The following is an 18658-nucleotide window of genomic DNA, read 5'->3' as shown; positions in this document are numbered from 1 at the left end:
CAACCTGACTCTCAGGGATCTTTATATTAATATCATATCTTTTTAGACTGATCTGGCGATTACACTTCGACTATGTACTTTACATTTATCCATCTAAATTAAGCATTCTTTCCACCCAAAAGAAAATGACTTTTCTCACCACTTCAGAATTAGATATCCTTCCTTATTCAGTACTTGCAAGAGTTCAGTTGGGGTTTAGAGATTAATATGGGACAAGATTTCATATGTGTGCTTGAACAGCCAGCTTGCAAGTCCAAACCTATCTGTGCCCTTTATAAATAATAATCTCTTAGCCTTTTCCCAAGCCTTGCACATTAATGGTATATTTGTTCTTAGGAAAATTGTCACAAGTAGAGAATTATACATGTCCTGCATGGGGCCTCTGGTCTGATGGACAAAAAGTTCTGGAAGCATGCGTACCCAGAGAATGGTTTGGAGGGAGAGATCCTGGCAAGCCACGTTTCATTGGGTCCACAGGCTCCTAGCCATGGGGGTAGGTTACTGCCAGAGGAGGGCCAGAGTGAGTAGGCTCAAGTCTGTCTTGCCTAGGTCTAAAAGTTATCCAAAAGTGAAACGGAAAAACAAAAACAAAACCAAAAACAAAAAACTTGATTCTTGGCGTTACCTGAAAGGTAAGATTTATAGATGGGAGATGGAAAGCGTTTTGTATCAGAAAGATTATAATATATTTAATTAGGAAAAGAAGAGGATGCCTCCAAGAGTGGGAGGAAGGCTGATCCAAGGGGGAATCACAGTGGTCTTTGTCTCCCCCTTCTCTTATACCCTTCCTTAGAGGTGGTCTTTTGATTGATTGACAGATTCTTGTCCCTGGATTGCTTACTCATGTTTAATCCCTTTGCGCATGTCCTCACCTGTGGTGTACAGAGAAAAACCCAAAGAGGGAGCTTAAATCGCAATGTTAATTATAATACCATGAACATTGGATCATGTCTAGTTAAGTCCTTTCTGCTACCATGCAGTCATGGCTGTTGAGTCTTAACCTTTTTTTTTTTTTTTTTTTCGGAGAAGCAAAATCCTTTTATGCTGGAGGTGGGCACGCCACCATCTTCCGGACCATCCTCCCTCTTCTCCACTTATCTGCCTGGTGCCCCCACTTATCTAACTACCTAACATGAAGACAGTACAACATCCCATTTTCTCTCTGAAGGTGGAGGCTGTGACTTATACATCTTTCTATTCCCAGGGTTGTTTGGTACTCAACACATTTGTTTTGTTTTAGTTATTGTTGAATGAGGCAGTTAAAACACAGAGACATAATGTAATTGTGACTAAGGCCATATAGCTAGTAAATGTTAAAAACAAAACTCAGATTCAGGCGTCAAAATTAGAGTCTTTCGCTTCCAAAGTCCTTAGTTATTGTTTCATACCAATTCCTTTATAGTAAAGTATATAAAAGGAGAAGCTTAAGAAGTGTTAAGTCACTGGAGGCCTGGTCGTTATGGGATCCCACCTGAAGGAAAGGATAAAGTAGCCCATGATAATGTGAAAATGAGGTATAATTGTATGGAGAAAGTATGATTAGGACAGAATCTTTCAAGTCAGAACATGATTTATTTAGTTAAGAATGTAGAAAGAATCCTAAAAAGCAAAGGAACAACCAGCTCTTTATCGTGTTGACCTCATTCATCTGTAAAAAGAGAAAAAAAAAAAGATGTATTAAAAGTAAAATTCAGCTCAAAAGAAAAAGAGTCAACATTTACCTGTGATAATAAAAATGTCATGGAGTTTTGCATAATTAAATTGTATCTCCACGACTTTCTCAACAACAGGAATATAGGAAGATTGAAATGTTTACAAACCATTTTAAAGACAATGTCTCAGGTGAACTTGTTCAAACTAATAAATTTAAAATACATGTCTCTCCCCCAAATTAAGATTCAATCTAGCAAAATAAATCTTTGTACATTTCATCCTCATGTTAGGGAAAATATTCACAATATATATGCATTGGGGTTAAAAATGTTTCTCTTTCTCTCTCATTTAGTTGGATAAAGGCCACAAGCAAATTACAGTGCCAATCACAGAAGAAAGTTTTTGAAATCATTGTGAAAAAAATATCATTTCTGTTGAGACAAGGGGTCTTCTGAAGTGTTTAAGAGTAATATTTGATGAGAGAAAGGATGATTCTTCTCTCCTGTGATAACAAGTTCTATTTGTCCTAATTTATGGCAGCAGGGGAGGGAAAGATGTCCCTAATATGCAAATAAACTATCCAGGTGCAGAGTGTGTGTGCAAAAAGATAAGCTGAGTACTGGCTGAGTAATTACAGTAATTCAGGACATGTAAATATATCCTGTGGACCAAAGAAGCATAAATAGGTGTAATAGAAATGGTACAATTAAGAAAATATGCCTTGAGGTTAAATAGCAGCGTACATTCCAAAGGACTTACTTGATCACAGGACAACATCACGGATAATATGCTCATTGGAATAATAACTTTTTAACCATATTTCAAAGTCAAGTGTAAACTAAAGCCAAGTTAGGTGCAGCTGATTATCTAAGGTGGAAAAATTCTATCATGCTCCATTCCAAGGATGCTTTTTTTTAATGAACAAATAACAACAGATGCAATTGTTGCATAAATCTTTTAATTTCTTTGAGAGATAGTAATGAACTCCTCAAGCATACTTGATGAGAATAAATTTCAGTAACAATGGAGTAAAGTGGAAGAGCGTCTCATTTTCTGGAGTATCACACTGTACTGTCTGGCAATTCGTAAGCTACTTCTGCAAAGTCAATGTTAAGGTGGCAGGCTAAGGGGACAATTAAACCTCTTGATTTTCCAACTATCTTTAGTTCTATGCTAATTCTGAAAGTTATGGTCAATTATTAGTTTATATTTAATTAAAAAATTGCAATTTAAACTAAGTTCATGTTCTAATATGGATTCCAAACAAATAATTCTATTTTGTGTTTTAATAAAATTTTATGAGCTTAATTTTTTTTTCAAATTGGAGCCTTGAGATAGCCTCCATTCCCATTTCTCCCATATACAAAGTGATGGATGGTACTCCTCAAAGAGCACGCTGATATGGGGGCTTGCAAATTCCCAAACAACGCATAGACCAAGCCTTCTGCTGCAGCATGCATAGGGGAAACTCATTTAGGAAGAATTGCCAGCACGTGTTCAGGATCTCTATTGCTCCATGACACTGGGGGACTGTATACAGTGATACGGCAAGGCAGGACCTGAGAATCGGGGAGAAAGATTATGACCATAAGTCTGTGAGACATTAAAGGTCAATTATTAACAAAGCTGTGCTCTCTCTCCTGCTGTAATTAGTATCTAGGTTATAACATCAGGACGATGTGGTAAGAACTACACCATAGCCTTCTTTTTCTAGTTCAATATATGTGGTTGGGAAAGTATCAACTCGTCTCCTGGAATAATCAGTATATTGATGACTAGCTCTGGTTGTAAACTGGAATTGATTGTTGTGATCAATTTCTATAGAGCTTTGCAGGGCAACTCGTTTGATGGGGTTTCAGACTGTAGATTACCCTTACCCTTATATGGTCATCAACACCAACAGCATTTGTGTTGTTGACAACTCTCTGAACGTCTAGTAATGATACTGGAAAAGTGCAAAAAGTGTCCATCATATAGTTGTTTCCTTCACTGAACACCTAGTATTGTGTAAAAAAAATAAGTACATAGGAAACAGCTTAGTACTGACAAAGAGAAAATTGGGGGAGTCATGAGCAACAGAAAAAGCAAATGTGAACATTTCTAAAGTTACGTAGAGTGGCTAGAGGAATCTGCAGATTAATTAATATTAATTAATGTCATGTCTTTTCTCTATAGGAAGAGCATAAGCAGTGTTGTGCTGGAGTCAGCCCAGGCTGGCTCAAGGGACTGACTGTTAAATTTTCAAGTAGCTTATAATCAACTTTAATGGGAGTATTTACATCATGGGAATCAACAGAGCCTAAAAGCCAAGGTTTCCCCCTCATCTCTCAGAGGGCTAATTATTAAACATATTCCTGAGTAGGAGTCAAAGAGGGAATTGCCTGAAATTGATGCTGGAATTCATCAGTTCCTCTTCAATTCTAGTTATTATTTTAGCAGTTGGGAAGTTTATTAAATAATCTATGCAATTTTAATAGAATGAGGAGTAATTAGGGTTCCCTTCAATAAGTCTAGGATATTCTTTGATTTAAATTTATGTTTACCCCAAACTGTAAGATGTGATATTTGCATGGAATGGAAACATCATACCCCACTGCACACTCAATTAAAATAATTTTGTTTTAACATAAATAAATATTGATCATCATTACACAGGATGCAGTTTTCGATGTCTTTTGTACAGTAATGGTATGTTATGTGCTTTCCAGCCAAAATAGAGTGTTGAGAAATTTATAACCAATTATAAATCCAATTTAGTTAAATTGATTTTTATTTTGACTTTCTTTAAAATTCTCTAACATTTGCCAGTCCCCACATGAGGGGTTGATGCACATTGTGAAATTCTATACCCACCATAGCACTTTATTTTACAATTCCACCAGCCTAACCAGAATGAGAGTGATAGCCTGCTTTCAGACGGTGTTGCTGCCAACCTTGCCAAGTGGTACATCCACTGACTCAGTAGAGAGAGTGACAGCTGAGTCTACAGTTGTCAGACTTCTGATAGCCTCAGCTAGGCAGAGCAGATTTCAAAGCAGGTGGAAACTAAGTTTTGCCTGACCCATTGCAGTTCAGTCCTCTTAGATGTGCTAAGTGAACTCCCATTTTAATTAACCATGATTTCCTTAAAGGGACTTTCAGAATTTTGTCTACTTTCAACAAATTTTCCAAAGTCATTTTGAAATATTTATATAATACTGATGGTGAAATCTATCTCATATTCATAATGATCACACTTTGAGTTATCAGTTATAATCTGGGAATTACTCTGGAAAATATTCTGCTCCATATGTCAATTATGATATACAAGGGGAAAGAATTTGTGTTTAAAATCCACTAACTGTGATCTGTTACTGATTATATTAAGATCTGGACAATAAATAAAGTGAATGATAAAGAGAAATTTTAAAAATATTCATTGTAAGATATTATTTGCATAGATATCATTTGGATTTATTTCATTAAGCTGACTAGCATTAGTTATTTCATTAAAAACATTTTAGTTATAGTTTCACCATCAAGACAATGTATAGGAGACAGTATCCCTACAGATCTATAAAAGTTCTGATTTCTCTTCAGTTTGAAGCTAAAACTCTTAATTCTCCTTCAGTTTGTTCGTTCCTTTTAGAATCAGCTTCAGTCGATATTTATGGAACAGTAAATTGTGAACTCTGGGCTCTGTTAAGTCACAGAGGTTTATGCATTGGGTTATCATACATCTGAGTTTTCTGTGACAATCCAGTATTTTCCTGATTTCCTGGCACGATAATAAACAGCCACCATTTCATTCTCACTCCATTTTGGATGATAAATTACATGATCACCCTGTACATAAGGGTCTCGAACATGTACTTTTTCACTGTATGTGGTAGTACATTTCAGATTTTTTTCCCCCAATCCAAGTTCTAAGTCAGGAACTTGAAAACAAATGCCCAACAATCTCTGAAAGACCATATCTACTAACTCATAAAATAGTGGCTAATAATAATCAAGAGAAAAGGCATACTTATTTATATAAACAGCAAAACATAATAGTATTTTTAAAAGTTTTTCAAAGTAATTTCAAGCAGAAAAAGATAATCTAAAAGCAGACAGTTACATTATTAAAACACACATACACCCCCCCCACACACACACACACAAACTGTGTCAAGGTTAAAACTAAGTGATGACTGCTTTCTAGACACTGATTTTATATATAGGATTTTAAAATTCATATATAATTGCTGAAATATTTAATCCATATTTGACAAAGCAGTTTTGATACATGTACGCTGACTTAATTTTATATGTTGGAAAGGATATCTTGAACATGAAACTACGAACAGGATGTGGTTAAATAAGTACGAAGAAAAAGTAGCTCCTGATATGTTTTTATTCTAAAATTATTTGTTCCAGATGCTGACTTATGTCAGCTTCAATTCTGATTTGCATTGTCATTAAAGAAACTAGCCTTCTCACCCCTCTTGATTATTCCATCTTCGTGTAAATTTATCAGTTCCTTGCTTCTTTCCATTATCTTGGCTACTTCAGTCCTGGTTGCTTTACCTGTTCTGATGTTCAAGCTTGCCCTCCCAACTCTGCAATATTGCTAAGAGCTGTGCTTGGCTTTTTGCCTCCAATTTGCTATCTTTTCTGTCAATGTTCCTTGTTTTGCCTACCGAGTTTCAACATGACCGAAGGGGAAAGGAGGCCGACAGAATGTCAACTCACTACTTTGAAGGTCCTTATGCTTTAGCAGCTTGGCCCCTCAGTCCCTGATTACCTAGGTATCCATCTTATTTTTTAAGACAGACTATTTTTGTACTTTTCTCTGGAGTTTCTAGTTGTTACCGTTCTCCTTCAAGCTACTCCAACTGATTCAGCATTAGAATTTGAAACCTTTTTTCAATGAATACATGATTGTCTTTTCTTAAGAAACAGAAATATGTAATTTATAATAAAACCCCTCTGGAGAGGATAGTGAATAATTCTTTCAGCTATATGGAAACTTTTTGAAGTGTGTACACCTTTGAACTATTTTGATCATATGAGTATAAGTGTTGGGAATATTTTATTGCACACTATTTTGTTCCCTCATGTATTTGATGCCTAAAGAAGAAATATATTTAATCACATATATTAGAAATAAAGCTACAGATTGATTTTTCTAATTTAGTATGATAGAAAAATAAAATGCTCTGTTTGAATTTTTTTTACAAATTGTTCTGATTGATGCCATGTAAATTATCTCTCAACATAATAGAAACTAAAAAATATGCTTAAGTTTTTTTTAAGTTTACATATGATTATAGACAATAAACACTCTGTCTCTTTTCTTTTCCCTTTTTTGTTGCTGATCAAACTTGTGTCTTAAGTATTAGATTATTATTTTCAAGCAACCTAGTACTATCTTCATAATTCTGTAACAAAAGTATTTATAATCTTCTTTTTGCTGTGTAGTATGGCCTTTTCAACATGCACCTGTATGTCTTGAAATACTTAACTCCATCTTTTAAGCTCCAAGAGAACAGAAAGTTTATTCTTTAGTCTCTGCTTAGTAACTAACACATGTTTAGCATATAAATTGTATGCGTAATCTATACTTTCCATGTATCAGAAATGAATTATGGAACATGCCTTTTAAAGTTGTATTTTGGTAAGATTTTAGTTAGTTGTCCCTGTCATTTGGTTTGATTTCCACATTTAAATTGAGAAAAAGAATTCTATACTCTTATAATTCCTCACAATCCAAAAGCAAATTAGTCTTAATATCTTGCCCATAGCAGGTTATCAATGCTAGTCTATCATATAGGAATCTCAGGTGCAAGCAATAATATGATTTTATCTTATTAAAGCACAAAAGTAATTTTATTAAAAGAATATTGGATGGGTTAGTAATTCCATGGGTAGCTTGAAATTGAAGCTTAGAAAAGAGGAAGGAATAGACAAAATGAAAGAGCTGAGGTTAAAATTCATCTCAAAAACCAGTGTGAAACCAGACAACACAACTGCACTAACAGGTAGGTGGATGTTGAGTGTTAACATGAAATGTGTCTCATGCAGCCACAGTTTGGAGGAAACCGAAGAAAAGCTCTAGGGTTTTTTAAATCAGTGGGCTTGCCGCGGGCACTGGAATGGAACAGCCACACTCACACCACAGCCCCCACTGTTCCTATAAATTGGATGCTGCTGCTGTAATTACTCTTGATACTGTTCCCCATCTGGGTAATTTTTCCATTATGAGTGCTACTTTGTTATAATATCTCAAAATTAGAAGTGTAAGGTGTTTATATTGGCTCTCTTAGCCTTCATCTAGTTCCAAAATCCTAGGTCCAAGACAACTCAAGAAAATAATGGTCAGAGTTGTTTCAATCTCTCCAGTAGAGGTGGTCTCTTTCACTGACCAAGGCTCACTGTGTGGGAAAATATTCAAATATAGTCAAGAGATCTTAATTTAGGAACAAACAAATGACCAATGTCTGTTAGAGTTGTATGTAAAATTTACGTTTTCTTTAGCTTTCTTGAATACGCATTACTATCCAAAATTATCTTGGATAATTTGATTCTAGGTACTGCTAAAACAAAGCAAAGCAAAACAAAACAAGAAACAAGAAACAACAAAAACAAGAGGAACCCCAAAATTATTCCATTGTGAGGAGTTATAAGTTCTGCACTCATCAGCATGAAAGCTCTACATTAAAGATTTAGGATTTTAAAATTTAGTTGAGGATAAAACATCCTCAACTTGATAAAGAACATCTACAAAAGACTTAGAACTAACATACTTAATGATGAGGAACTAGATGCTTGTCCATTAAGATCAAGAATAAGGCATGGGTATCTCTTCTCATCACTTGTTTCCAACATTGTACTGAAAGTTCTAGATAATAAAGTAAGATGAGAGGAAACAAAATTTATGCAGGTTATGAAGAAATAAACTGTATTTGTTCACAGATGATGTGACTGTCTACACAGAAAACCCTGGAGAATCAACAAAAATCCACCCTGGAACTAATAAGTGATTATACTAAGGTTCCAGGATATGAGCTATAATACACAAAAGTCAATTGTTTTCTCATATAACAGCAATGAGCAACTCAAGTTCAAAGTTCAAAACAACATATAATTTACATTAGCAGCAGAAAATGAAATACTTAGATGAAAATCTAACAAAATACATACAAGATTTACATGAGAAAAACTATAAAAGTCTGATGAAAAAAGTACAGAAGATCTAAATAAATGGAGGGGAATTTTATGTTCATGGAAAGATTCAATATTGTCAAGAGGTCAGCATTCTCAACTTGATGTATCAACTCAACACATCAAAACCTCAGCAAGTTCTTTTACAGATTTCAGCCAACTGATTCTAGCTTATATGGAAAAACCAAAGAATCAAAATAGCCAACAGAATACTGAAGAAGAACAAAGTTAGAGGAATGACACTACCTGACCTCAAGACTTACTATGAAACCACAACAGTCAAAACCTAGTGTTACTGAGGCAATGATGGATTTTACATTTATGTGTTCTGACACTACATTTCCTCATGTATATTTTAATGTTACATCAAAATAATTAGAATTTTTATTATTCTTACAATAATGGTTTTATAGTTCTGTGATAGTGAAGATTTACATGTATCTCTGGGTTTTTTATGCAACTAAAATAAAATAAGCTTTTGTATAGCGATTTAATCTATTATAAAGTACAATTTGCTCTTAAAATGATCTTCTTCCCACTGTCTTATTCTACTATGTAAGCAGTTTATTTGTCTTAGCTTTTCCTAAAATCTCCTCAATCTAACATTTTCAAATTACATTATGTGAGCTAATACTTTTCTTTACAGATAGGTAGAGTACTTGACTAATTTGTTTTTGTTTTTTTTTTAATATTTATTACCCCTAGTTCTTCCATAATATTTTGGAGGAAATAGGTTACCTTTTCAACATAATTTCTTTTCTTGTAAGCAGGTTTTAAGTAGTTTAGACTTGATCATACGAAGATTTGTAAAAGATAGAGTTTGAAAATTCAAGATAAGGTTTTAATGCTTTGTATCTTTTAGATTAAGTTACTAACAATTATTAGTCTTTTATCTAAAGAATGAGTGGCCTCTGTCTATACTGAACAGTTATCACACATAGGAAAAGTAAGAGCAGAAGAGGACGAACCTAGAAAGCTTCATACAAGCTCGTTATACCTGGCCGATCACTGAGGTCCTGGTGGTAGAGCCTGTTCAACCTGAGCTTTGAGACATATTTTCACTTATTCTGTTGTTGAGCAGAACAACCCCTGTTTGACAAATCTGATCCTTGCCCATCCATATTGGTTAGCTGACTAGTAGAGTGTGGATCAGAGCCTTCCAAGCTTTTATGGATGTGGGAATCATTCTCAGCATTCCCAGTCTCACAGTCAGTGCTACCATACCTAAAATTCCTTAAGTGTTATTATTTTTTATTTTTATTTTTAAAAAGCTAACATCACTTGAGAATTACGAGGTGGTATAAAAAGAATTTAGAAATCACTTGAACAGAGTGAAATCAAGGCCAGCCCCAGGGGCAGGATGTCAGAATGTAGTGGGAAGGAAGGAAGACGCTATGTGTTTTTTGGTTTGTTTGCTTTTGGTCTCTGAGAGAGCTGGTCAGGCCACTTCCTTGGCCCCACCCACTCCCTTCTGTTCCCCTGTACACCTTTTCCAGGCTGGGGGAGTGGATTGCTGAATTACTATATCCTCTTTGGAAATCTAGGGGTCTATGACTTAGTTAGGGCTGCCATACCAAAATACCACAGATTAGGTGGCTTAAACAAGGGAAATTTATTTGTTTATGGTTCTGGAGGCTACGTGTTTGAGAGCAAAACAACAACAGCTCTGGTACCTTCTGTGGTCTCTCTCCCCGCCTCGCAGATTGCCACCTTCTCCGTGAGCTCACATGGCTGGCTTTCTGCCTGCACGTGTCGAGTGCTTTTTCCCTCTGTCTGTGTTCTGTTCACCTCCTGTAAGAACGTGACACAGACTGAATTCAGTCCCACGCTGATGCCTTCCTTTCAAATTAATTACCTCTTTAAAGACCCTTTCTCCAAATAAAGTCACATTCTGAGGTACTGAGGGTTAGAGCCTTAACATGAATTTTGGGTGGACACAATTCAGCCCAGAACCAGAGGTAACTCTGAAATTTACCAGCCCTCTTAGTTAGCACCTTTGTTTCCTGCCATCTGTCTTCTCTTCTGCTGCCACCTTGGATTCTGTTACAGTATCAAAAAATCGACCAGGGCAGAGTTTCAGGAGCTCATTTTGCTGCATTGCCACACTCCTGGCATCCCCCCTCATTCTTGTAGCTTATCGGTCTCGGCAGAGAGCCGCTCCCTCCCCACTAGGTCTAATTAGCAGTGTTTTTAAAAACCATCAGATAGGGTAAATCAGACTGCATCTGAGCCTCCTCAGGAGGCAAAGCAATTCTTCGTTTGAAGCTTAGATGAGATAATTTTCAGATCAGAAACGATCACTGAAGATTTAGGAAACCCATTCATCTATTAAGTTTTTTGCTTGATCCTGATTTTTTTTAAATGGTTTACAGTTTTTGCTCTGTACAATATGCACATTATCATTACAGATGAACAAGGGAGACAGAGTGCTGTGGGACATAAGGGACTAGAGAAAGTACAACCAATTTATTAAATGTATTAAAAATATTCAAAACTCACTGTTTCAACAGGGAGTGCTGTTTTATCCAGATGGGCACTTGAAGTTTGCAAATGGATGAACAGTGCCATTAATTGGTAATACATAATTAACGAAACCTTAGGCAGTAATGGGAGATCTGTAGCCTTTCAAGGAAGTAAAAGTTGAGGAGAGTAATTGGAAAACTCAGTAAAAGCTGTGATTCAAACTGGCTAAATCTTTGTGAGAGTCAGCACCTTAAACATTTTAAATAAATGATCTGCTGTGGTTGATGAATTTTTTTTTCCATTCTTAAGTTTCTATTCTTTCTTCTCTTTTTTCTGCTCTGCTGTTTTTAATTTCCAAATCCTTTGTAAAGGTAGTCTTTTTGATCTGTAAAGAATCTTTCTTCTGTTCCTTCTAGCAAGTAGTAAATTGGTGACTCACCTTAACAATAAGATTAGACCATAAGGCTACCATTAGTGGATTTTTAGCATGTCTCAAAAGTGCTGATAAGGCATCTGGAAAAGCTTTGCTAGGACCTTAGAGGATAATGTGACAGTCTCATAACCCATATGTGTACAAAAACAAAAAGTTCTGATGGAAGCTGTTTTATTCCCCAGGGCAGGGTAAGTCATCAAAATATGCACGTTGAATTTTTGGTATTCTACTTAACTCGTTAGTTACCCCCTACACTTTAATGCTGCTTCTAAGAAGATTCTTTTTATATATATTCTCTTTATATTGTACAACAGTCCTTGTCTGTATAAATAAGGATCATCCATCTTTGGGAAAAATGACAGTGTTGATTTTTAATCTCTAAAAATCAAAATTTCATCATATCATTACATGTCAAACTAGTTAAAATCAATGTTCAGCTAATCCTCTGTTTTTATACTTTCAAATATAGTGTTTTGCCTTGAGATTGCCAGAAAGATGTTACACTCACTGGGCACAACCACTGAGAACATTCTCTCAAAGTTCTCTCAAAAAAGAGCCAACTAATTCCATAGTCTGCTGGGAACATGACTTCCCCAGTACACATTTCCTCTTATTTTGTAATTTTTATTGGAAGTTTATTTTCAAGTGCTTTCTGTTTGTTTGTTTTCCTATGGGAATCATTTTTTGTTTGCTTCTTTTAGTTGTCCCCAAGGCTTTACCTGTAAAGAAGCAATTGTGTGTTTTAGGAGACAGGCCTGGCTAGAGTACCAAACAATCAAAACATAATGATACAGTAAATAATTTATAAATGTGTTTCTCTATTTCCTAGCAATCTAATATTCAGCAGTGCTAGAAAGGCGTGGAGGTGCCATTGTGTGACGAATCAAGTTTCCCTCTATTTTGTTTCACTGCTGTTCTCAAAAGGCACCTTTGTAGCTGGCAAAATAGAACATCAGTGAAAGGACACAGAAGACTAAAGGAAGCCCATTATCTGTCTTCACAAGTGTGTGCACTGACAGGGAACATTTCCATTCATAAGGGACATCTTTTTCTCCTTTCTCCTTGGTCCAACAAGAAGACATTGGCCTCATTGCTAGATGCTCAGAATGCCAGTGAACTTTTCTTTTACTCATTCAATTTTTATTTCAAAAGCATGAATTTTCTGGAGGGCAAACTTTCTTGAGAGTGTGCAAATCCCTTTACTTGTAACAACTGCTTTTGAAATGTGGTAAGTTCAGTTAAGATGGGGGCTTTGCAAATAATTGTGAATTACTGTGGTGAGTAGTAGTCACATCTACTGGTCTCCCTGTGTCCTTTTTCTCCCTTGTTTTATTTTATTTTTTATATATTTAAGAAAAATACTGAAAAAATAATATATTGAAGAAAAATAATGAAGTTTTCATCATTTTTGAATCGCAAGATTGGCGGAACATATGCATATAAATAAGCTTATAAATAAACAAGATGAATAAAACTGTTACTGTGAAAGCTTGGCATGTTTAAATTTTCATGTATATACAGCTTCTAGAAGCTGAGAAGATTGACATCTGTTTTTATACATGCCATGGAGGGGAACATTAGAATATGGCTAGTATCCTAGAAATTTCAGTCTTCAATATAATCTATGAATTAAAAAAAAAAAAAAAAAAAAGGAAGGAAAAACAGTACCTACCAAAGCTGTAGAACCCTGGGAAGGCATTCCACAATTAAATCTATTCAAACTCTTGAACGAAACAAAAGCATAAAAGTTGATGGCCTGGGACGTGTTATTTAAAGTTAATGGGGATGACAAAGTAGAGAAAAACTAGCGAAGAAGAGATTAATTAAAAGCTACTACATTTTGAAACCAATTCAAGGGAACTCAAGTGAAATTCATTGCTTGGCATCAGTGAAGTGCATGAGAAATGACTGTGAAAATCTTAGAGACTCACTCTTCAGTATAGTTAAAAATAATATATCCTTCCAAATGCTAATCATTTCCAGATTTTTATTTAAGAAGTAAAAGAATAGTAGGACAAAAATGTAACTAATATGTAAAGATGCCCAATAATGTATTAAGAAGAAATGTGGTGGAAGTGATTAAAAGCATGGTTCTTGTCAACAGAGAGATTTAATTTTAATTACCAGGTGTAGGTAAACCTCTGTTTCTCAGTTACCTCACTTGCAAAAGTTCACATTCGTATTTCCTCGCTATTAGAGATAGTTGGTATAAATAAAGTATTGTTTGTAAAATGTTTAGCAAATAGTATGCTATGCCTATAAATGATAGGGAACATGATTGAATTAAATAAAGAATAGAGACATTTTAACCTGTTTTATCTTATTTCTTTTCAATGATCATCATGCTTATTCCAAGACAATCAAATAATTTGTACATGAGAAATGAATGAGTTGATTAGCCGTTCTCTAATAATTATTTGCAATTCTAATATCACTTTTAATCCTAATTGTCTCCAGTGAGCTCTGCAACTTTAAGAAAATGGTACATTTCCATGGGTTTGGTATCCCATTCTATTTGAGTGACAGTTGTGGAGATGCAGACATTAATTCTATGAACATTTTAGGAGAATATTTGCAAGCAGATTTTAGGCCTATGTAGACACTTTTATAATTTAATAAATATTTCCTATTTACTACTTTCGGTGTAGAAGAGCTATTGGTCATAATGAAAATAAATTAGTAGACTAGAAGAGCTGATAAATTGTAGCATTCTCAGTGCAGCACAGCCAAGCTCTTTGTATTTCATGAAAAGAAAAAAAAGAATGTATCAATGCATCATAGCTGAAAGATATAAAATGAGAGAGAAACTGATCAGGTAACAAGGTTCATGTATTAAAGTCTGAAAAAAGAGCACGACAGAAAAGAGAGAAAGGTAATAACTAGTAAAACTAAATTCATGGAATTTTAGGATAGAAATAGGGAAGGGAAATTGAAACACATGCTTAACAGAATGCAAAATCTTGCAACCCCAAAAGATATTTATTTTTCTATAGGTTGAAAAATAAAGGTATAGATCTATAGATATATCATGTATTTCAAGTAAATTTTGTTTAAATTGTAAACTCTCATGTTTCAAAATGACCCCACTGATGGTAATTGCAAGTTTTGTGCAGGTGTAGCCAAACAGACCATTTTATCTCTAGCTGAGAATGTAGTAACTATCGTCCTCCCTACATATAAATATTTTTATTTGATGTTGGGGGTCAGGTTCCCCGGGAATGTTTAGGCTTGAAGAAGTTTACGGAGAATGGTCTTGTGATCAACGGGAGAATGAAAGACGGGATCAGCTTGAGAGAAACATGGACTGCAATTCAGTCACATCATGACCTTTGCAAAACCCCCCAGGCCATCTGGAGCTGAGATGTCCCTTCAGCATCTCCCTGAGTTGGGGAAGCAGTTTGGGCCTTTAAAACTGCATGTCAACCAGTAACTGGATGTAAGATGCTCTTAAGGAAGAAGAGATGGATTTGAGCATGGTAGCGGGCAAATACAGAAACTCAGGAAAGAGTTCCTTTAGCTTTGCAGGGGGGATTTGGGAAGTGTGACACACACAAGTGAGAGACTGAATACATAAATGAAGAACGGTGAGACCACAAATGAGCACAGAGCTCTAATCTGCCATCTCTGTAGCCACAAGCCCAGAAAGCCGAGCCACAACCTCTGCAGCTATTGGCCCAGAGGAGTCAGGACTTGGTTAATGACTGCTGACTTCCTTCTTATTTTTTTTTATTTGCACTGCCAACTCTGGACCAACAAGAGAAAGCCACATAAGTTCCCCAAACCATATGAAGTGCCTGCTTCTAGTTAGCCCACCTCCAGCTTCCTCATGTCAACAATCTCCAATGAGAGCATACCTCAAGCCTTCTCTTTCTTTTCACTGTAGAGTTTCTCCAAGCTCTTGCATGACTTTGAGTCTTTAACAAGGAAGTGATGGTGGCTGACTCCTTGTTACAGCAAATTCTGAACTTGCAGACTCTCTTTGTTCTGATTTTAGTGGTCTTTATTTCCCCACCTGCCAAGAATTCCGACGAGAGCATACCTGAAACATCTCCCTCTCTCTGTCAAGTGTCCCCACATCCTGCGTGCCTTGGAATCTCGGGCAAACACAAGTGATGGTAGCTGGCTCCCTTGCTATAGCAACCTCAGATTAAATATAGCTTGTGTTTGTTCTTATTTGGGTGCGCTTTCTTTATGTCCACGGTTCTTCTGAAGCTGCATCAAGATATGGTCTGCACTGATCTTAAAGATTACGCTGTATTGACTTTTCTTTCCACCTCGTGAAAGAATTTCTTCTACCACAACCCAGATTGGAATCACTAGATCCTTAACCTTAATCCTTTTTTCTCAGAGGTCCTTAATGACTTCATGATTATTGAATGTATTCATGTTTTTGCAAAAACAATATTTACTTGATTGCTCAGATTTATTTGCACTGTCGAATACACCCATCCATTCCCCATATTTTACAGCAACTCTCTGTCCTTGCCTTTCCTGGACAATCATCGTGAAACACCATTTCATATATAGTGTTTAGTAGGGTAGAGTTTCTTTTTTCCACTAAGTAAGCTCTAAATAGTGAGGGGCTATATCTGCTTTGTTCCCTATGATATCCCCAGACCTCAAAAGAGTGTTTCAGTCATAGTGACAGTTAAATTAATATTTCTGTATAATATAATGTATAATTCATTTGAATGCCCATATCTTGAACTCATTTATATTCTTTTTCCCAAACTCAGATCTACTTAATTTTTGTGTTGTCTGTCTTGGAGAATGGAATTGGTTTTCAGCCAGTTATTCAAGTCAGAAATTTTTAAGCCATGATAGAATTCTTCATTTCTACCCATAGCAATCATTCATCAGATGCTTTAGTTTCTGTATATAAATTAATTATTGAATTTGTCCCTTCTTTCACAAACCTATGCTCAGAGTCTCCTTTCTTCCTGAAGCTATTTTTTCTCAACTGATCTATATCTGGCCTCACGGTCACCAGAATAATTTTTCTTATACTTAAGTTGCATGGCTAATTGAGATGACATATAAGACTCTTGAGATATGTCTTAAAATTCAAGTTGTTTGGTTTGTCAGGGCATTAAACTGTTATTAGGCAAATGCAGAAGTATGAAAATGAATGAATACCAGGAATTCATTTATAGATTTTATGTAGGGAGTGATCATCTCCACCTGGATAACCGCAGTATCTATTATAGTTCATAGTGTATTTAGTAATTCTTAGTTGATATATTTTTTTATTTAGTTTCCAGGATTGGCATTACTTATATCATGGAAATTCTACCAGAACTTGACCTACTTCTTTGGTGTAAATGAAGTCTCAGAACAATGCTTGTATATGTTTCAGGCAGAAAGTATGCAAAATAAGCATATAAAGTAAGAATATATATTTTGTAACAGAATTTTGAGACCAGGAAACTTTTGAATGTGGGTGACTTTTCCCCCCAATGAAAATCAAAGCTTTCTTGTAGTGTCTACATAGCACCAGCATTTTTTATTTTGAAAATAAGTTTATCATGATAGAATGTGTACTGCCAATTAGTCTGGTTGATTTGATTTTGCCACTATTTCAAATGTCAAAATATCATATCTAATGTGTGTATAAGCGGCTTTTGAATAATACTTCTCTCTATTTCAACATAATTTTTTCACAAATACTTCACCTCATCAAAAACATGTTGATAAAATTTAATTTACTCTCACATACATATTCTCCACGTTACACATTGTATGTAGTAAAGCCAAATAAGGTTTGTTTTTTAATTTTAGAAGCTCCCTCTCTTCTTTTTAACAAGTTTAACAAGTCAATCTTAAATTCTATGTAATGACTTACTATAATTCTGATTATTAAAATTTCTTATTCTTTTGTAATATAATTATTGATCTAATGACATTATTTGATCCCCTTTCATAATTAAAAAAAGCAGCATATCTTCTGCTCACATTCTGAGTGTAATGCGTATAGATAAAATAATGTGGTAACAAAATAATTACTCATTACTTGAACAAGAATGCTTAAAGAATTCACATTTAACTTAGAAAATCAGTAAAACATAAATGCTTGGTTGTTCAGAGTGCAGCAGTAATCTAGAAATGATCTTTGACTAGATGAAGCCTAGCTGTTGAATGTTTAATATATGTTATATAGTATTTTCTGTTAATTTACCTTATTAATGAAATTTATGTTTAGTTTATTATGCAGATTACTAATCCTCTCAAGAGTTAAAAAATAAATAGATTATTATAACCAAATTAATTCTCATAATCTATTACTGAGAAATTCTTATAGAATTTTTAAAATGTGAATGCCTAACTCGAGAGCTGACCATAATCATTATCCCATAGTGTGGTATCCACATATCTGAGACACTACTCAAATGTTGAAAGCAACCATTTTTTAAATCATTTTTTAATTGAAGTGTAGTTAATTTACAATGCTGTGTTAGTTTCAGGTGTACAGCAAAACAACTCAGTTATACATATATATGTGTGTGTATATTATAATATAATATATAACATTTATATAATATATATTATAATATATAATATATATTATAATATATAATATTATAATATAATATAATACAATACAATATATAATCTTATATATAATATATTATATTATATAATATATTTATATAATATATAATATATAATATATTATACTATGATATATACACACACACATATATATATGTACACACACACACACTTTTACAGATTCTTTTCCATTATAGGTTATTACAACATATTGAATATAGTTCCTTGAGTTATGTAGTAGGTTCTTGTTATTTACTTTATGTATAGTAGTGTGTTTCTGTACATCTCAAACTCCTAATTTAGCCCTCCGCCTTTGAAGGCAAACATTTTAAAACCTCCAATTTAATGGAATGTTTAATCACATAATTGTAATCC

At 34.7% G+C, this 18658-nt stretch overlaps 1 long non-coding RNA gene across 1 annotated transcript in view; it reads right to left on the bottom strand.

Annotated features, from left to right (window-relative positions):
* Positions 1 to 1552: 1552 nt before the first annotated feature.
* The window catches only part of LOC135318969 (uncharacterized), a 58723-nt gene continuing 41617 nt past the window's right edge, over positions 1553 to 18658 (bottom strand). The window contains exon 3 of the long non-coding RNA XR_010377455.1: positions 1553 to 1648. This is a non-coding gene — a long non-coding RNA (uncharacterized LOC135318969). The remainder of the gene's footprint in view (positions 1649 to 18658) is intronic.

The sequence above is a fragment of the Camelus dromedarius genome, chromosome 2 (genome assembly GCF_036321535.1).
Source record: "Camelus dromedarius isolate mCamDro1 chromosome 2, mCamDro1.pat, whole genome shotgun sequence".
NCBI classification, from domain to species: domain Eukaryota; kingdom Metazoa; phylum Chordata; class Mammalia; order Artiodactyla; family Camelidae; genus Camelus; species Camelus dromedarius.
Note: the sequence above shows the minus strand (reverse complement) of the source record. Positions and strands in the feature narration are given on the sequence as shown.